Source organism: Thermobia domestica, chromosome 16 (assembly GCF_964235325.1).
Source record: "Thermobia domestica chromosome 16, izTheDome1.hap1.1, whole genome shotgun sequence".
Classification (NCBI taxonomy): Eukaryota; Metazoa; Arthropoda; class Insecta; order Zygentoma; family Lepismatidae; genus Thermobia; species Thermobia domestica.
Genome location: NC_137469.1, coordinates 51,314,467 through 51,330,815, shown reverse-complemented (window position 1 = coordinate 51,330,815; position 16,349 = coordinate 51,314,467). Strand labels below are relative to the sequence as shown.

The 16,349-nt window shown below is 33.8% G+C and overlaps 1 protein-coding gene across 1 annotated transcript in view; it reads left to right on the top strand.

Moving 5' to 3' along the window:
- Positions 1–16,349, top strand: part of LOC145672472 (limbic system-associated membrane protein-like) — a 760,540-nt gene that overhangs the window by 101,345 nt on the left and 642,846 nt on the right. The gene's annotated exons all lie outside the window — the stretch shown is intronic.

The following is a 16,349-nucleotide window of genomic DNA, read 5'->3' as shown; positions in this document are numbered from 1 at the left end:
TATAGTCAATTGTTAAAAAAGAAAATACTTCTTGCTTAAAAGTAATCCTTAAAATTACCCTTAAGTAATAATGAAATAAAATAAAAATAGCAAAATATTCTTTAAACTATACAAACTATATACACACAATGTAAAAATCCTAGGCTTCTAATCCTAATTTTCTCTGACTTTATTTTTAAGAAAACATCCGAAATTGATTTTTCTTAAGGATATGTGCATAAACTGATAAATATAAGAGTACGGTACCACTAAATGTGATACTGAGAAATCTGATCGTTCCTGGCATCTCATGAATGTTCCTACATGTGCTACACTGAGAAAAAAACTGTATGGCGCATATAAAAACGTAGTTTACATGTGTAAATCCTGTAGTTTTTGACGTACTTTCAGTATAATTGTTCCGATTAAATCTACTTTCCGTACGAACGAAAGAACTGTATATGAGCGGTCAAGATCTCCCATACAGATGGTTAACATATAGCTGACGTCTGTAACATACCTATATGTATGTCTTAATATACGAAAGACTGTTAGATGTCACACATCCTGCAGCGGTGATGTAACATATGGATAAGCGGGAAAAGTATGTATATGGATAAGGTATGATCCGTACTGATTAACGTAGTAAACATAAGGATGCTATATATTTGTGCAACATACCGCTGTAAGGATAATGGGGGTTTGTCAGTGTATATGATAGGTGGGTTTGAAATCGAATCTCGGACTCTGTATCTGGAACCACCTATCTAACGTGCTTTGGTCTACTCCAGCTCTAGAAACAGCAACTATGCTGTCTTTTCCTTTAATCGAAAACGTAGCAAATTCTAACATTCTACAAGCCAATAGAAGATGTGTTATTGTCACTAGAAATTTTACTTTACAATCAAATGTTATTGTAATGGCTACATCGCAAGATGGAGTCTCAACTACAAACCACTTAGATATATTGAATAAATTTTTCCTGATTTCATATTCAACCGAATTATTGTACTTCGGAGAATACTGTACAAAAGTAGCAAATATGGAAGCATGTGGCTTAAAGTACCCAATTTTTGATACGGGTCTCGCCTGTTTACCATCCTTTCTCACAATTGGGTAACCCAAAATTTTAATAGTTTTCATACTGCTATTTAGATCTAACTTACTTCTAGATACTAGTAAATAATTATAATTCTCTTAATATCTTGTGTCTTCGGGCTTATAATTCTGAGTCATTTTAAAATTACTTAGCCAGCAATCAAGGGTGGGCAGGTTTAGGTTTTAAAATCTATCTACCTAAATGTTGAAGTTACCTTGAGACCGATTCAAAAATGCGTAGCCCTTATAGTATTCTCAAAATTTGTTGAATTATTGGTAAGAGCTGTTGAAATAACTATATTTAAGCACTGTAAAACATTTTTTTCTGGGATCGAACAGGGAACATAATTCACACAATAATCCTCCACCGTTCTGTGATATGTAGGGCGAGGTATAACAATGAATCTCACAAGTCAAACTTAAAAGAGTTTTAATATAGTTTAATATTAGGGTGTATTTAAGCGTCCGTTAATGAATTATCTTATGCATTAAGAAAAACCTAGCACAAACAGATTCCTCTGACTCATACCTGATAGATCCTAATAATGATGAATATTTCAGCTCTGTGCTTTTGATTATTGTTTAACTCCAATCCTGATATCGTCCTGATGGCAGATTTTTATTTCCGAGACGAAGTAATGACTGTTGATAATACTTTACTAGTCATGTAACTATCGTGTCAAACACCCTCCATTTCGGTGGTGTTAAACTTGGAACGAACACTGTTTAAATCCAAGTCTGGTAAACGAAGAGTACAGAACTTTAGTTACGTCCATGGTGACAGCGGACATAGCTCTTTCTTTCTTGAGTACCACTTCCTCTCTTTAAAATCACCTAAGATTTTATATCAGAATCTTTCCTGAGGTTGACAATTTAAAAGCTCGTTGACGTGACGTAAAGCCACATGCAGTAATAAAACTTTCCGAGTCTGAGTTCCAGAAGTTTCAGGGAAAAAACTTGAAATTAGGAAGTAAGAAGTATGTTTGTGCCAGCTTTCCGTAATATGTTCTAATTGTGTAATAAAAGTTGTAATTAGCGTATAAGATGAATTCACAAACATGATTATATAACAGTGTGTTTACATCACGATCCAATTCTTTACATACAATTGCCTACAAGTAACCTTAGTTCCGTATTTTTAAAATTGTTTCATAAACTCATATCACTAAAACCAAAATTAGATTTGATTCGAGACAAAATCTAAGATTATGACTATCACATCATAGATACACATAAGAAGAACCATTTATGAAATCAGGCCATCCTCTCATTGATTGAACTATATCATTTATATAGCTACCAAGTTTCAATTATCTTGTTTGTGTAATACAAAGATTTTTAATTTGATCTCATTTGTTTATTGTTAATATATTAATTTCATGTTTGTTTACTAAATAGTGAGTTATATTAGTGAATGTAATCAATTTAATTTTCTTCCAGAATTGATAAATAATAAATTATTTTCGTACTAATGATTTACCGTATCTCTATCTTTCCATACCTGATAATTATCACCCTCGTCATTAACAACTGTAAAGAGCTTTACATCATTGGCATATAATAGTATTTTTGAGTATTTGACTTTTCCTGATAGATCATTGATAAACAGATAAAAAAGAAGAAGCTCGAGAGATGATTATTGTTGTACTCATTTCCCTATTTTTATCTTGAGTATATGGTGCATGGTGAGGCAAAAGATACTACAATTAATGAAGGGTATTAAAACAAGAAAATACAGCTGAGCCGTTATGTCTGAAAGCTTTTCATTTTGCGTCGATTGACCTGCCAATAATGGCTGATTAACTAACTAACTCTTTGGTCCGAGGAAGCCGGAGGTTCAATGCCACTTTCACAAAAGCTCTCCAATGACTTCTATCCGTAGCCAACTGGATCCAGTTTCTACTCTGTATTCCTATTTCTGCGAGATTCATCTTAATATTGTCCTCTCATCTGCGCCTAGGTCTTCCTAATGGTAATTTTCCGATTGGAATTCCAGTCAAGACTTTGAACGCGTTCCTACTTTCTTCCATCCTGGCTACATGACCTGGACAGTTCAGCCTCCTACACTTGATGACTAACAATGTTTGGTAAACCGTATAAATTTTGTAATGCCTTGTTAGGAAGTTTCCGCCATTCCTCATTCCTGTACCTCTTCGATCCGATTCTTCGTCTCAGGATCCTTTTGTCAAATACTTTCAGTCTGTGTTCTTCCCTCAGAGTAAGCGACCATGTTTTGCAACCATACAGAACAACAAGCATGATTATCGTTTTATATATTTTAAGCTTCAAATTCCTCGACAAAATTCGTGACAAGGGATTTTGAACCGAATAATTACACGAATTCCCTGCTTTTAGGCGACATTTAAATTTTTTCATGAATATGGTTTCAGTCTGTTAATATTGATCGTAGATATTTGAAAATATCCACTTTATCAAAAGTATTATTTAATATTTTAATGCATCCTAAATTTGCCATATTACCATCCCGACGAACTTTCATGTATTTAGTTTTCTCTGCATTTACATCTAAACTCATGTCCCTGCAAGCTTTTAATAAGATCTCTGCATTTCATTCTATTGTTTTCCTATCATCCTCTATTAAATTTACATAATCAGTATACGTCATAACTAGGTAAAACCATTCAATTTTAGGTCCTGATTGCTATCTTCGATTTTCCTTATAGGATATTCCAGAACAAAGTTGAATAATAATGGAGACAACACATCTCCTTGTTTCAGGCGATTCTCGACGTGGAAGCTTGTGAACAGAAATGTTCCTACCCAGACTTTATTTGGGTGCTTCATTTAAACTTATCTTAATTAATGCAATTACCTTTTTGGTTGATTATATAATAATAATAATAATAATAATAATAATAATAATAATAATAATAATAATAATAATAATAATAATAATAATAATAATAATAATAATAACGGAAAGATTATCAATGAACGGAAGTAATGAAACAAATAATAAAAGGACAATATGTAACATTCATGACTTGATTCTGATTCGATAGACACATTTCACAATTACTATTCAGTTCTTCTTTAAATGAATCAAATATTAGATGTAACACAAAAAACCCTTGCATTTTAGCTTTCCTTTTAACGGATTGAAGGATCATTAACCCATTACTGCCCCTTGGCAACTTAAGTTGCCACGGCAATTTTTCGTTATAGCGCAGAAATTCATGGATTGACGTTGCATGTTTTAACCATGAAGTTATTTTGGAGTCTGTTTCGTCATAGCAACGTTGCATTTTCTTTCTATGATATATTGACGTAAGGTTAGCATTGTTTCTGGCTACAATGTGTTTTGAGGAGAAAGTCTCAACTTGATTGATTTCAAAGACTCCAGAAGGAAAGATTGAAGGTATGTAAAGGAAGGATTAACTTGATTTTAATAGTTATGTTTTCGCAGTGTATTTTCTTCCTCAAAATTGTAACTTTCCAAAATGTTCCCTTTTTTGAATATGTATGTGCCATTTGGCAACTTAAGTTGCCGACCTAAAAAACAAGAAAAAAATAAATATTTTTCAAAAATATTCTAATTTCTATTTTAGAGTACTATTAAGACCAAATAGGCGAAAAAAAACTTTTCAAAATACCACTGGGGAATTCTGGGCACTAATGGGTTAATCAAGTGGAACCAATCAGAGCATCAGATTCCTAAACCCCAACAAACACAACCCTTTCAATAAACACGTATACATACGTACATACTTCTCACATAAACACGCTTGCATGAATGTTAACTACATGGTGAGGATTACAATTTAATTGGTGGATGTCTATATATATATATATATATATATATATATACCATGGCAACCTAACCAATATCTGCATAATTTCCAAATCAAGCATTGAATCAACTAATTAAATATACAACAACATACTGTGAATTTCAAGAATGCAATTCATTTTAACTTAAACGTATGCAAAATACAGTGTACATTCCGTACTACCATGTAAAGAACGAAACGTGTAATAGGAAGTTTGAGTTATTTTCTTTTTTTAAATTTTCACGGGAGAAGGTATGTGATTGAGAAAGTGTGGGTAGAGAATGTAATGAATAAATACCGTTTCGACAGCACGATCCAAAAATTGATCAAATTTATTCCTTTCTATTGGTTACCGTGTTTCTATGTGTGGTGGTATTAATGAACAAAGGTTCTCGTCCTGCCTTTAGCGGTTTCCAGGTGAATGACACGATAAAAATGTCATCCCTAGAAGCATTATTCCTTATTGTAAAGCATATTACAACACAAACACACACAAACGTTATGTGTCTACCTATTCGAGTTCTCTGTTCTCTGTAGAATTCCTTTCATGTACAGAAACATGACCCCAAACCGCAAAGCATATAAGCACCAAAAGGCTTAAGTGCTTCAGTGGTTGTCAGGAATTCTACGATATCATTTGGCTTTTGTCCACAGGTTATAGTCGTAAAGTGTTATGCACTTTTATTTAAAAAAAAAAAATAAAAAGGAAGGAAACTGGACTTGGAGATCAATAATTGAAATCAAAGGCAAAGCTTACAATCCTACGGATGGATTGCAAACAAACCACTTAATTAACAAACCAAGTAGTACACCGTAATATAATATTCTTTAAGTACACAGGGATATATTACAAAGAAGTTTATAAGGGAAAAGTGCCAAGGAATTTTTTATATACTAATAAGGAACGAACAGAACGTGTCAACCGGACATCCGAATCAAACCTAGTTCATAACAAAGATATCTTAATATACAAAATATTAGGTGCCATGGACAACAAAGTAAGCCCTGTGGCCCATTAACCCTGTTAGTATATAAAAAAAATCATAGAATGCCAATGAAATAGTTATTGGAAAAAAGTCATGGCTTATAGCTCATTCTCTTCAGCATGAATCCAGCTTTCCAGATGTATTATCTATTGGAGCCTATAACGTACTTGAACGGAGAAAATTGGGAGAATATTGAGAAAATTCCCTCGAAAAAATCCCTCTCATCAACTTTGACCTGCTCTGGAGTGGCCCTAGGTAAAAGCACACAATCCAAATGTATCTCGGCAAATACTAATGGAACAAGTAATGTGTGTACGAAGTTTTGTTTTGATAGAAGGTTCGGTTTTGTATATACAGAGCGTATTGTTATATAACCATTCCTCTCACATCTATTACGTCTATCAAAACAACATTTGGTACACATATTTCTTATCCCCAATAGTATTCTTCGAGATACATTTGGATTGTGTGCTTTTACCCGAGACCACTTCATAGGAGACCAAAGTTGATAAGAGGGAATTTTACCGACATTCTCTCAATTTTGCCTGTTCATTTAAGTTATGGGCCCCAATATATAGCATGTCTGAAAAGCTTGTTTCATGCTGAAGAGAATGAACTATAAACTGTGACTTTCCCATGAACAACGTTGATGCAATAACGATTTAACTGGCATTCTACCATTTTCTTTATACTAACAGTGTTAGTGGGCCACAGGGGCTTATACTTCGTTGTCCATGGGACCCAATATTTTTGAATGAATATATCTTGTTATATTTATCGAATGAACTAGGTTTGATTCGGATGTCCGGAAGACACGTTCATGTCCGTTCTTTGTAAGTTTCTTTAATCACCTCATAGAGGCATGAGCAACTCTCACAAGTCACTCAAGTGTGAGTTTAAGTAATTTAGAAAAGCTAGAAGTGTTTTTGATATTAAAGGATTCCTAAATTGTGAAGATCATGATAAAAGAATTTGAAACTAAATAGGATTTTAAACTGTCCTTAACAACATAATTTTTAGACACATGAATGATTATAACTAAGGAATTTCGTTTCAGACTGTGATACTCTGGTAGACTTCCATATTATGCATATTTGATAATAAAACTGGACGTAATAAACCTACAATGTGCGCACCAAACGCATATGTGCTAGTTTGCCACAGTTAGAAAGTTAATAAGTGTAGATTAAAATAATTACATGCATTAACTTTAGACTAAAGTTTGTAATTGTACAAAATAACTTACAACGTTCGTTTTTAATGTATTCACCTGTCAAAGGAAGCTTTTTCCTAATACTTAACTGAAACCAGGGATAAGACCATAAAAGTACTTAACAAAGATTTTGGCAATATGTTGTTAAATAAAGTATCGATATTAGCAACTAGTTGAAGAATGTTTGTAGGGACATTGACTGCCCTTTGGTAACTGTGTTGTGCTCAAATTTAGGAAGAACGGATATCAACTGAGGAGCCTCCAAGATCCTTGAATCCAATTTGTGCAACCACCTTACAAATTGTTGTGGATATCTATACCCTTATACATTCTCCCATTGCATCGTAGAAGAAAGTTTGACAGACCATTTGACATTGTCAAGATCGGTTGACGTTAAATCTCTCGACAGCTAAATGAAAAGAAATGGTCTCTCGGATAGAAAGAAGATCTTTTTTTAAAAGGACAAGATCATCGAAGTGGTCTCACATCCATTCTGCTTCCGAAAACTATCCCGCAATGACGTCTGTTTGTTTTCAAAACTGAACAATTCATTGCAAGGCCGTGTTTCCCAGGCCAGGATTTGAAATTGTCTACAATTTATATAACAAAAAAGACAACTTAGACGCTTTGGATGATGAGTTACAAAGGTTGCAATCATGTTTAGCAATGAATAGAAATTGTGTTCAAACCAGACAAAAACATATAAATCGAAAGTTGAAAATTCGATTGAGTGAGTGAGACCTCCAATGAAGCTAGTAAGTCTGAGTTCCAAAGAAGATAATGGGTGAGAGTTCCGAATGAGGCTACTGAACGCTAGCCCTAATAATCAAACTGAATGAAAGTTCCAAAGAAACTAGTAACCATAGATCTCAATGACCCCAGTGAACGAGAGGTTTAATGACACTGCTTAACAAGAGTTACAACGAGATTAATGAGCGACAAGCCTAATGATGTTAGTAAGCTAGAGCGGTGGCGAGTACGAAAATGAATGTGAATAATATTGAGCTTAATGAGCATAATATTGAGTTAAGCCCGAGTATTAATTAGGATTGTAGAACCAAACTCGAATGATTGGGAGACTGCTCTAACTTAAGCCTCACTAAAAACTAAATTAAAAGTTGGAAGCCTGAGCCCGCGGGAGCCTCTAGTTACAAAATGGCCATTTCTGCAATAGATAGCTTCATTTTAAAATTGAGTAATGCTGAGAAATCAATAAGCAATATAAGGTTGAGGACGCATAGGGTTAGACGGAGGCACCTGCTTTTCTGCCCACATCTAGCCAGAATTTCCGTTAGTCAATAGACTATTTTTGTTGGAAAAACATTATAAAATCTTTTAGTGACAGGAAAGTACAATATTAGATTCAACCAGAAACCACTTTCATTTATCAAAATGTCTTGGCAAAGCAATCAATTCAAAGCTGAGTAAACACCAGTCGAAGAGATTCGACAAAATACAGTTTATACTATATATTCCTTCTTTCTTTGTATTTGGTATTTTGCATGGACCAACAGCTTGAGAGCCCGTTGTTGTCCGCAAGGCATTTATTTTCTTCCTTCCTACGCAACGATAAAGCTTTTGTGTAAAGTTGAAAAATGCCCAAGACTCAGAGAATATTCAGCTGGGATCTGAGATAGGAGACAGGTAGTTTGTCACATGGATGGGATAACGTATCACTCGAAACAACTGGGGACTTTTCGAGAAAGCACTCCTATTTACCAAACTCAAATGTTGTTTAAGGGGGACTTGCTAATACAGATAAAAATGTGCTATCGCATTTCACACTTTCCGACGGTATTTTACGGAGGCTAAATGGTATTAAGAACTTTTAGAAACCACACAATAAACAGAATATATATACTACCTAGAGCAAAAAGATGTTGCAGTGGTTCAGAATCAGTATCACATCACAAATTATATATATAACTTTTCACTTAAATCAAGAGCGAGGTTCTTGAAATGGAAGCGAATACAATCACCTTAACCAATGGCATAACTTGGTTTGACAAGACAAACAGCGACGAGATTGTTGTATTTTACTATTTAAATTATAACATTGCTTAGGTGACAGAAAATTAAAGAAAAATTTGCAATTCTGGTGGAAAAATATATATCTTGTTCAAGTTGGAATTTCCTACATTTTCTTTTCTTTTTTTAAATAATGACTCTAATGTAACTGATACATTTGTACGTACATTTTACAATTAATGAATAGTTATTAGAAGTTAAAGCATAGCTCCAATACAAGTTACAAAGTTCTAAGTGATTATTACTTTTATTTATATGAGTTACTGAGAAAAGGTTTCCTTGTTAATGTTGGGGCTGTAAATTTCCTCACTTGTGTATGTTTTCGAACATAGAGTTATATTTTTCGTTCATTTAAGTAGAATTGCCTATTGCTCCCCAATTGCTCCTAGAATTGCTCCTCAATCGCCTATTCATTGTAAATATTCTTGGAATGAAAATCACGAGACAATATCTTAAATCACAAGTTGTCAATGATATATGTATATAATATAAAGTTTTGTTTTTATGTGTCAAAGCTTACAGTTTGTGTTATATAACTCATAAGTGAAGAGTTCACCTCTTAAATTAATGTTGGCTTTTGTTTCTTGTTTTTACTTTAACATTACCTCTTAAATCATTTTGTTATAAATTATTAATTTAATTATCTACATTAGATTGATGTTCCGTTACTTTTATTTTGGTTTTACATCTTTAGTTCATTTTATTAGAATCACACAAGATTGTGCTACTGGTCCGTTTCTCCGTTACGGTTTTCATTGAATGATAACACTTGAATAAGAGCGATTTTTTAAAATTCTGTTGTTTGTAATAGCCAGATACCCAGTTTGTAACGGATTTAATCCGTTAGTATAAGCACATGCAACAGTAACTTTAATGTTGGTTATTTATGCAAGTGTAATCTATGAATTGCTCTGTCTTCTATGCAACCTGCACAGTACCGGAGAATATTTGGTTGCCTATAATGAAAAGGTATGTAGTTTTTCTCACTGCAAAATGCTCCTTCGAATATCCTGTGCAATGAGTCGTGTGATCGTCTTTATTCTGTCCTCAATACATAGAATTTATTTAAAATATTCATATAACTACAATAATTTGTGTACAATATTTATTCACGAAACAAACCAATTAAGTGCTAATTTGATATTAAATAAAAACCTGTTAAGCATTAAGCAAATGCAGTGCGTATTAATAAAACAGGTTTATTAAATTCAATAAAGAAGCTCGTTCGTGATGAAAAAGCTCGTTCTTGGTAGGTTATATTTATTTCATTATTAGCATAGTTACATACATAGATGCTCAATCATCGTATACTGGAAATAATGGACAATATAACATGGGAACAGATTACACAAGGATTTCGCCCCTGTTTCATGTTTTAAATTCAATCACGAAATTTTCTTGGTATTGATAAGGACCTCAGTTGGGAAAAAAACTAAGTTTGGACTCCCAACATTGATATTCAACACAAGGATATACTGATTGCGAGAAAAAGTATGCTACGAGATCACAAAAGAGTAACTTTTATCTTTCTTCTATAATATTATTTTATCACGTAAAATATTAGAGAGTATATACTAAGATTTCAGTTAGTTCAATGCAAGTAATGTAACTTGAGCCAAATGTTGTGTGTAGCTAACCCATCACCCCATATGTAAGGCTACTAAAGTGCTTTAAGTCTCTAGCTTCCCTCGAGCTCCTAATTTACAAGGGACAAAATTACTTTTAAAGCTTGATCGTAATCCACATATCTCATCCGATCTTAACCAAACGTGATGTGCAAGTATTTGCTAACTTGCTTAAGAAGCAGGTGAAACACTGTTATGTTTAAACACTTGGTTGTGGAGTTATGGGAAATAAAATTTGGAATTTCAACTTACAATGTACACTCATGTCCAAAATTATTGTCGCATGTCTATAAATATGTTATTGTAAGAATATAATTTGATAACGAATTCGTCCGGTATTTCTTATAATGTTAGTATATGTATAATCGCAAAGACATGTGTGTGTCAAATTTTACGTCAAAAGAGCAGCAAATAAGAACAATAAAACGAAAATAAAACTTTCTTGCCATTTAGCAACATTTTGTTTTACTCATTCTAATTTTCGTATTTATAATTCTTTTCCTATGAAATATCCCACAAATATACCTTTCTCGATTATACATATAGTATTAAAAGTAGCCTGCAAAATCATTATCAAATTATATTCTTACAAGAAAACAGTTATAGATATGCGACAATCATTTTGGACATGAGTATACATACACTATTTAGTACGTAATCCATACATCTCACCTAATTTTAATCAAATTTGGTATCAAAGTAGATGTTAACCTGCTTAATAAGCGTATGAAATATTGTATGTGAAAACATTTGATTGTAGAGTATGGAATATGAAATTTGGGATTTGAACTTAGATTATACATACATCGTATTTAACACATAATCAACATATCTCATCCGATCTTAACCAACAAGGTATTGAAGTAGATGTTAACTTACTTAATACTTACCTGAAGCATTATTCAGTACGTTTGGTTCTAGAATTATGGAAAATCAAAGTTGCGGTTTCGACATAAGACCATATAATGTAAACAATCTAAAAAAACTTATCCTATTTTGTCAGACTTAGTATGTGCGTTGATCTTGACTTAGTACGTAAGTGAGATATTATCCTATTCAGTTTCTTTGATTTCCTAGTTCCGAACCATGAAATTTGAGGTAAATACCTAGACATGGAATACTTTTTGGAAACAGTTTCTAAAATCAATTAATGACTGATATTTAATATCACTGATTTGGCTGACACATAAAAAGTATTAAAGTGAGCAGTATATAAAATCAAACAACATTTTACGTTCCATAATTTTGTACGAAAGTGCAATATACCTAGGTAAGTTGGTTAAATCTACATCCAGGAAAAAGAGTTTCACACCCTGTGAAGTTTGGTCAATGGTAAATGAGTTTTCCTGAGTAAAGAAAATAAATAGTAGTACATCTTCGAATGTTATTTTTTTAACGAATTGTCGTTTGTACAGAATACTTTGTCATTGCAAAAGAGGAAATAATACTTTCAAAGTGCGAGCATGGAAAAGAATGTAGCAATATGTAGATGGAAAAAGAAATTAACGAAGAAGTATGATCGAAGTTGGGAGAAACCTTCTACTTTTATTGATAAAGAGAATGAAAAATTGTTATTGTATTATTTGCCATGAATTAGTCTTTTTAATCATGTGATATATATGGTAGAAAACAAAAGAGGAGATGATGAAGAAGATTACACATGATAGACAATATAAAAAAGATAATTACTGTATTTCTCAATAAGAAAGTCACTCAGCGATCTTGAGGCATTATGAATCTCTATTCACGACAATGGTGTAGACGAGAAATCTTTACGTTAACATTTTGCTAACGAGACAATAGATAACAGATTGAATAGAATTACATAGACATGATAATTGCGAAGAACCGATGCAGGTAACTGTTTCCATGTGTTGACTAGATATCGAATCGTGTGACACATGCTTATTATAGGCAGACAACAGAATTGATTTTTCCTTCTAGGAAAGAAGCATGACTAGAATAGAATATCAAATAAAAGAGGGGGAAAGAAACTAGATCTTAGAGGGAAGAGAAGAGTTGGAGGAAACGAAAACAGATTCAAAACGAACAGTTAGAGTGAGAAAGAAGAGAGGATGGGTAGAGGAGGATGGTCCTCAAGCACCATTTGTGAGGTCAATAGAATTTCTTTTAGGTTCTTACAAACACGAATAGTCTTCAGGCATCTTCGACCCAAGCTACTTCACAGTGTAACGTTACGAACGTGCTCAGACGTTTCAAAAAGTGGATTTTTTTCTTCTGAGTGTGGGACGGGTAAAGAAGGAGTGGTAGGGGTGATCCTAGATGATGTATGGTTTCTACGCGAAGAGTAACAGATGTCTCTGATATTGACATAGTAAATGCGGTCTTATGAAGTAGGTTTCTTCAGACATTGCTTTTCTTACAAACATTCATGCACTTTAACCTTTAGCGATATTCAGCTGTCTTACACATAAGTAAAAAGATAGGTCTGTATTGATAGCAACATTATATTGTCAAAATATTTTCTGGAGGCAAATTATGGAATTCAAGTATTTCTTCCTGTCCATTGCAGAATTATTGATATGATGTTTAAATTGTTCTAGTGTTTTAACCGAAGAGAGGCTCTAGATAATATATCTCAAAGTTGCAAGAAGAGGAGACTAACTGGTAGATCGGGGTGGTTCAATCAAGACTGTATACACGATGGAAATCCACTGGATACGGAACTTTCTGAAATCGTAACTTTACACTTTCTTTTATTTTCTAAATAAAATATATTTGAATTAGCAGAGAAACAATCGACGTATCTTAAGGTGGATCACTAGGTGTTCTCAGTGCTATGCTAAACGCTGCTTGAATAGTGCGGCATTGAAAGTTAGTTTTTAGTGTTTACTGGTGCCAGATAATAAAGGAAGTAATCCTGGAATTCTGCTTAGATACTTATTGGAGAAATTAGTTTTCCACCCTTATCACAGTTCACAGCTAAGTTCCGCTTCTCGAACTGCAACGCTACAGTCCAGGAATTTTCTTATTGTGACTACCACAGTAAGTGTACAAATTTGGTAACAATCCATTAAAATTTTAAAATTTTCAATTCCAAGTTCTAAACTGACTTCAGAGTTCCTTTAGTTAGTGCCCTTGGATGTCCGAACAAGGTTTACTATTTAATTCACACAGTATTGCAGACGAAGCATTAGTGAGTGAAGGCGGATTAGAGCCCCACAGGACACGTTGTTTTCAGTCTTCATTAAATTCTAATTAATATATATTTATTATTATTATTTTACACTTACCTCAGTACTTCCGTTTGTACTGAAAACAATAACTTTCTCCACGTTTCTTCGCTGTCACCTCCTTTCCACACTTCCCACAATTTGTTCTTAGGTTCATTAATTCATGCTCTTCACATAGTTTTAGAAGATTTTGCTCGTTATCAGCGTATTGCTTCACGAAATTTAACACAGTCAGTTCACATCATGTGCCTCGTTTCGGTATATTTGTCGCCATGTTGATAATATAAATGCCCGTTAGTTTCCCACAATACAACTATTTTGTTACCTTGCGTCAAGTAGTTCCCTCCACTCGCCGAATAGTCCCACGTTTTATAACCGTTTATATATAACAAATAAAGATATTTTTCGAAATCCTTATATGTTATCAAGCACACAAACGATCAAATTATCCTTATCTTCCCTGGAAATTTTAAACATTTTGCTGGAAACGGACGCCCAACTTTGGAACTTAACCCTGATTTTATCTTATAGTACAATATTTATAATACGTAACGTTAAAATCGAGCAATAGTTAAGGTAATGAGCTAAAATATGTACTGACTTCCGGGTGGTGATCCACGTTAAAGATTTGATCTTACATTTCATTTCTGCTTTTTCTGGTCTTGCAAATACAACTTATAGGTGACAGTAGTTATGTATTGCTTATCGTTTTGTCGGATGTAAAATAATGGCAGTACTATATGAGTATCTTTCAGTATTGGGCCCAGAACATCGTATTTGCCACAGCAAAAATTTCTGGATACATGCCCGGGTTCAAGATAAGGTTAACGCAAACTGGAAGTTAAGAGCTGGGTAGAGGAATAGATTGAGGGTTATGATCAGGGTCTCCACTTTTCCAAGATTAATTCATTTCAGAAGTACTCCACTGGTACACGTTATTAATACATTCTTCCGTTATAAGGGATTCTGATTCCCTATAGTATCAAAGAACCAGCATTCACGGAAAATTAATGTTGCAAAGAATAGTTGTTTGGCTTAATAATTAAAAAAAATATATATTTATATAAAGAACGTCTCTGAGATTATTGATTTTGGCGCTGTTCCCATGGTTCGTTAGTTGAATTGGGATTTAATGTTCCTTTCAGCACTGAGGCAATATGAGACGTGGACTCAGTGGCGTATTTAGGGGGCTTCCGGGCTTAAGCCCCCCCGAAATCTTACTTACTACAGTAAAGTATATGAAATATCTTGCAGAATTTTCACATTTTCAGGCAAAGCCCCTCCCGAAAGTTAGCAAAGCCCACCGAAACAAAATCGTAAATATGCCACTGCGTTGACTAAAAGCTTAATGAAGAATCTGAAGCACATGAACTCCCATCACGAATCTAACCAAGATCTTCTATACTAAAGTTTCGTATGTTAACCATATAGCCACGAGAAAATTCTCTCGTGTTACGGGTTGGCATACATTGAGAATAATGTAGTGCAGAAATCGCATTACTTCCGTATTAAGAAGGATAAATTTAGTATTTTGTGTATTGTATTAAGATACTATTTAAGAAGTTGCGTTTGTTTATTTTGTGGTGGACACAAATACTAGGCTCCTTTGCTCCCATGCGCACCCCGGGATTCCTAAGAAGATTAAGACAGGCAATTGGTAATCAACATAAATGTCCCATATCTTCCAAATATTCATCATCATCATAGGTATTCTGGATTATTATTGGTAGATCACTTGCTGCAACTGAGAAATTTTCATGTCCCACAATCTTCCGCTAATCTGTTCGTCTTCACGTATGATTTTTCTGTTTTGATGTCGTCCATTAATTGTAGTTTTCTTCGTCCTTTCCCTCTCTTTCCTGCCACCATATCCTCTAATACATCCTTCATGATACAGTTCCTTCTTAGCCAATGTCCCAACCAGTTTCTCTTTGTAATAATATCTAAAATTATTCTTTTCTCCCCACCATTTCTAACAACCTCTCGTTCATTTTCCGCCCGATACAGCTAATTCATCCCACTATTTTCCACACCCACATTTCGAAAGCTTCCAAATAGTTAATGTTTAATTCACTTTCATCTGAACTCAAACGTGCCCTCAATTCTGAAATGAACTAACTTAACAAAGAATATTTTCCAATATCGATTCAGCACACTAAGAATAGATTTCCTTTCTGCTTTTTTTCTCTATTGAAACGTAAAATGATGACTACTTTCTAAATTTGATTTCCCATTGAGTAGGAACGACAATATGTACTTAGCGAGAAATGCTTTCTTAGTACAGATTCAGTGTCCCAATAATATGCTCATTCTAGATCTATTTCTATCTCTCTATTGAAATCATAAATGTGCTGGGTTTTCTTGTAGGTATTTGGATCGCGTACGCGTCTTCTTCGCAGGATTTCCGGATTTGAATAGAAGCGGGTGCTTATTTT